A 6000-nucleotide genomic window follows, 5' to 3' on the forward strand; every position below is an offset into this window, starting at 1 on the left:
TTTGGAGGGAGAAAAGGGAAGGAAGAAGAGATGTAATTATATTAATATAAAGAATTAAAAGCATATTATTTAAAACTATATGGCTGCCAAGTGGTGGTGGCACACGCCTTTAGTCCCAGAAAAATGCAGGTGGATCTCTGTGAGTTCAAGGCCAGACGGGTCTACAGAGTGAGTTCCAGGACAGCCAGGTCTACACCAAGAAAGCCTGTCTTGAGAGACCAAACTGAACAAACTATATAGCTTACTGTGGCTGGAGAGATGGTTCAGCGGTGAAAAGTTAATACTACCCTTGCAGAAGACCTGAGTTCTGTTTCCAGCACCCACACCTGGTGGCTCACAACTGCCTCTAACTGTAAGCTGGTGGTTTAAGCTTTCCTTCAGCTTCCTGGGATCTCTTCGGCATGCTCAGCATCAGTGTTGGGCCTTGCTTTTTATTCACATCCTTTTAAAGGAACACTCAACAGCCGGTTGTTTACCCAGACCCTAGGACTTTCTCCATCTCATCAGTGTTATTCTTTGTCAAGACAGCCCACACTGGCCTTGAATTCCCACGAGCTCAACCTCCCTAAAGCAAGACATGCAAGTCTGTGCCGCCACATTTATCTGATGGTTCTGTTTGCTTTTCATTCCTATATTCACTGGAGTAGCACTTTTAATTTTCTTCAAGAACTTTTCCTTCAGATTTACCACTTGGCTAAAGGTTTGGCTTGGTTAAAGCTTTGGGCTTGTCTGGGCCTTTAGCACACCTTCCTCCCTAAACTGTAATCATTTGTATATCTCATAGTTCGTTTTGTGGAGGTTTTTTGTTTGCTTGTTTGCTTTTTCTTGAGAAGCATCTTCGAAGCCTAGCCTCCTTGAACCCACAGCATTCCTCCTGCCTCAGTCCACAGAAAGTTGGAATTACAGGTGTGATGATGCCTGGCACCTAGCTTTGGTTTAAAGTAAGATGTGTGCAAGTCCTTCTTTCATTTGAACACTCTGAGGCCACTGTGAGGTCATTAATTGATCATATTTCAATATCGTGTTACAAGTAGAAGGGGAGTCCACAGAGAGAAACGGAGGCAGAGAATTAGCTGGTCAGTGTGCAGAGAAGATCCACATGAAGCCGTGTTTGCCGCCTTTCAGAGGCATGGTTCATGATGTCCCTAAATAATCACCGAAGATCACTGGTGGCACAGAACACCTGAGAGCTGCAATGATAAGAACACCTGTGATGTTGGGAACATTACCAAGACACGGCAGACACAGGTGAGCGCCTGGTTTTGGAAGAATGGTGCCAATAAGAATGATGCTTGATGCAGGATTGCCACAAACCTCCCATTGTAAGCCATGAGTTACCTACAAAGCACGGAATGAGTTCAGCCTGCACCAGGATTGTGCAATGGACACCTGTCCGGCCCTCCATTCTCTTCATGCAGCTGCACCTTCAGAGTGTGGTGTTGCACCAAGAAGGCTTAGGTTGATCCCATCCTAGGACTGTATGTACCCTCCTCCTCCCCACCCACGGCACGGTGGGCAGCAGGCAGCTCAGAGGTGCTTCTTTCTCCTGTGTGAGGCTTCTTGGTTCATCCTGGTAGGTGAGCTGCTTCCCGCAGGACTGGCTTGCCACCTGGTTGTCAGCTCTGCTTGTGAGTGTTAGCATCCCCCTGGGCACTGGAATAGTCCAGCTGGCTGTATTAAGCAGCTGGCCTTTACTAGAGTGAAGTTGGAAAGGAAAGAAAAAAAAAAAAAACGAAAAGAGTCAAACAAAAACAACCAGCTAAACCGGTTGGCAGATACCAAGACATCTTCATTGTCATCAAGTATTTTCCTCAGGACCTTTAGGGTTCTGTTAGGGTAGATGCAAACCACCATTGAACTTGCTCCTGGGGAGATAACTCACAGGCAGCACTTGCTTGGCCCAGCACAGGGGCAGCTATTGTTTCCTTTATTTTAGGATTTGGAATCCATGCCACCCATTCCCCTTTCCTGCCCTCATCTTTCCCAGTGCTGTGAAGGTAAGAGCATCCATTCTTGCCTCCAAAGACCAGCTGCTTTGCATTTGGAGAGGGTAGAGCAGCCGCTGGCCCTGGGAACTTCATTTCAGATTCTGCCCAGTTTCGCTGGGTCAGCACAGCCCGGCAAACCAGTAGCTGCTAGGAGATTGAGGTCATGTTCTAATTGCTATGCACAGCCAAACGTCTTTGCTGGCAGGAAGGAGCAGAGAGCAGTCTGAGCTCTGTGTCACAGGGCTCCTGAGGTGGAGCCAGAACTCACGCTTGCATTGACGAGTGTGCTCATTGGGTACACAAAGGCATTTTACCAATTGAAGATTCAGGCCAAGGCAGATGCTGTATTTGTGTCTCTGGTCTCTTTACCTCGCAGATGGGAGGGTTTGGATCTTTCAGAGAATGCACATCAACTCTCAGGGCAGATGGCTCCTTGTTCTGAGTAGCTCTGGTCTTGGCATTTCTGGTCCTCTGCTAGACATTCCCACCTGGGTTTTCAACTATGAAAACCTGTTCCTGACTCTATCTCTACATCATTATCGATGCATATATGCAATATTGAAGAGTGAGGCTGAGTGCTGGGTTTCAAATCCTTGCCATGCTACGCACCAGGTGTGCAGATTGAAGTTATTTGACTTCTGGAGGCCTTAACTGTACAGTCTGTATAATGGGATGATAATTATATATTCTTCATCAAGTTGAAGCATTTGGATCTATGCCTGGCATGTAATCATTGCTTTAATCAGTCGTGTTATATTGGGCTTCAAGTAACAGAAAATCAGTAAAGAGTAGCTTTAAAAAGAATAAAATTATCCTACGTAAACAGCATTCTGTAGGTAGTGAACTCTCATTTTGAAGCAGTAGCTTAGTGTCACCAAAGGACCAATTAAATTATGTTATTAATTTTTTCATTTAATATACAAAATAGTGGGCTCCATTATGATTTCCTTCTTTTCTTCCTTTCCTTCCTCCCTCCCTTCCTGTCTGCTTTTCTTCCTTCCATCTTTCTTTCTTAAAAGACAGGGTTTCATGAGTCTGCACACCTTTAATTCCAGCACTTAGGAAGACAGAGGTAGGTAGATCACTGTGAATTCAAGGCCAGCCTGGTTCAAGGGCAGCCAAGGGTTAGGCTTAGGGTTAGAGAAACCCTGTCTTGGAAGAAAACAAACAAACAAACAAACAAACAAACAGGGTTTCACTATGTAGTCTTAGCTGGCCTGGAACTCACCGTATGAACTCATCAATTGAGTTTTTGTTGTTGTGTTTTATTTGTTTGTTTGCTTGCTTTTTGAGAGAGGGTTTCTCTCTGTAGCCTTGGCTGTCCTGGAACTTGCTCTGTAGACCAGGCTCGCCTCGAACTCATGGAGATCCACCTGCCTCTGCCTCCCGGAGTGCTGGGATTGCAGGCTCACGCCACTGTGCTTGGCTGAGTTTCTTTCTATAAAATTTAAAAATATTTAATTTTAATATTAAAAAAATTACCAAGTCTAACCCCACTCCCACTCCTTCAGTTCCCTCCGCCACTATTCTCTCCCAAGCTCACGTTGTCTTTCCCCCTAAACCCACAGAGGCCCCTTGGTGTTGGCAGTGTGTCCCTGGATGGAGAGCCATCTACTGGCACACCTGGGGCCCCTCAGGCATCCCTGAATAACACTGACCACCCCCCAGCCCCTTCCTCTACTGCCCAGCAACTATCACTTGCCAATGGTTCCTCAGCTCTGCATGGAACTTTATGGTGCCCTCCCAAGTCCACGCTTGTGTTTTTGTCTGGCTTGATCTTTGTGCACTCGGTCACAGCTGCTCTGAGTTCATGTGTGCACTAGCTCACTACCTCCGGCTCTTACAACCCTTCTGCCTCTCCTTCTGAGGTGACCTCTGAGCCTTGGGAGGAAGGGGTATGTGCTGGTTAGAGTTTGTTAATTTGACACAAACCAGGCTCACATAGGAGGGGGTGAACCCAGTTGGGGGTTACCTCCATTACACTGGCCTATGGGCATTGTCTTGATTAATGACTGGTGTTGGAGGGCCCAGGGCCTGGGGCACTGTGGATGGTACCACCCCTGGGCAGATGATCCTGGATTGTATAAGAAAGCAAGCTTAGTAAGCAGTGCTCCTCCACAGTGGTCTCTGTGTCACTTCCTGCCTCCAGGTTCCTGCCTCAGTTTCCCTAATGGTGGCTTATAACCTATAAATCCAATAAGCCCTTTCCTAACCCAGGTTGGTTTGGGTCAGTGCTTTTATCCCAGCAACTGTAAGCAGACTAAGACAGGGTGTCATATAGTGATTGCAATCAGTTCTGTAGTCTCTTACTCCCTTCGTGTTGACCAGTTGTGGGCCTCTGTATTAATTGCCATCTATTCCAAGAACAAGCCTCTCTGATGAAAGTGGAGAGATGAAACATTAACTCCTCAGTTAGAAAGATAAGTACTGGTGCTGGAGAGATGGCTCAGAGGATAAGAGCACTGTTTGATCTTCCAGAGGTCCTGAGTTCAATCCCAGCAACCACATGGTGACTTACAACCATCTATACTGGAACTTGGAGTTCTATTCTGGCATGCAGGCATACATGCAGATAGAGCACTCATATACATAAAATAAATAAATAAGATCTTTAAAAAACAAAAAGAAAGATAAGTACTTAGCTGGGCGTGGTGGTGCATGCCTGTAATACCAGCCCTTGGGAAGCAGAGGCAGGCAGATATCTGTGAGGCCAGCCTGGTCTACACAGTGAGTCCACGACATCCAAGGCTACACAGAGAAACCCTGTCTTGAAAAACCAATGAGTAAGTGAATAAATAAATATAAGTAACTGAAAAAGAAAGAAAGGTAAGCATTTAGGGGCAGTTTAATACTATGTCTATTTAGCAGAATAATTAGTTCTTCCCTAGGGGCTATATAACACCAGTCATGACTTTTGTCCCATGGAGCAGGCCTTAAATCCAAGCAGGAAGGAGTTGGTTGCTGCCATAATGTTCATGCCACCATCGCACTGCCATGTGTCTCGACAGGCCAGTCATATTCCCTGGATGAGAGTGTCTACGACTCTTCCTACCCCAGGAGCATGTGTGCAGAAAGCTAGGCTGATGAGAGGAACGTTTTCAGGTCTGTACCAGCTTAATTTCTTATTCTCCTGAGACGCAAACGTGGTGTCTTTAACAATCGGAGCTTACCAACAAGTTCTATGCGTAGCCAAGGACAATGGCAATATCCTGGAACGTTAGGGGCAGGCAGGATCTGTAGATCCCCACTGACTGATGCCCACACCTGGCACTTATGATGCTTATTGGACGGGATGTTGATTTGGGTAGCAAAATTGTTAATGAGAAAAAAAGAAAAGAAAAATTTAATCATGACCAGCAATCGGTAAATATTTTTACTATGCCAAGGTCTTCATTCATGAGCGGCACAGAGGCTGCGGGTGCAATCTGGTACCCAGTGAGGAAAGGTGTAAAAAATTCAACAAGCGGCAGGTGCTGCTGCGAGGGCACGTGGTGTGAGTTGGCGTGGGGAGAGCTGTGGCTAGCCTTTTTCAGGAGTTAGCTGCTCTCTCACCCGCTGTACCCCCCATGGCTTCTCATGACTGTGATTGTTTTTCTCGTGTGTGCTGTTGCTTTCTTACCAACTGCTAGATTTCAGAGTCCGTACAGGAGGTTCTCACAGAACCAACAATGCCCACATCTGGACCGCCCAGGAATCAGCATCCGAATACACATTGCACAAGACCATCCCCCCATCATTAAACATCCGAGGAACTGATGATATCTTTGTACTGACCAGACCAGAAACAACCTCGGAAATCATCATTTTCAGTTTAACCCAATAAATGAAGTGGTTATCCGTTTTCTTTCTCTCCATCCTGCCTCTAGCTCTACCCACCCTGACCCTGGGTCATCAGCCGTTCCTGTGTGGCTGGGAATGAGGAGTATCCTAGGATACAGGGCAGTGTCAGAGCATCCTGAAGAGATTAGAGTGGTCTTGCCCCGTGAGTACACAGAAGAAATATACAGAATTA

Source organism: Psammomys obesus, unplaced genomic scaffold, assembly GCF_907164565.1.
Source record: "Psammomys obesus unplaced genomic scaffold, mPsaObe1.curated_primary_1811, whole genome shotgun sequence".
In the NCBI taxonomy this organism is placed as follows: Eukaryota; Metazoa; Chordata; class Mammalia; order Rodentia; family Muridae; genus Psammomys; species Psammomys obesus.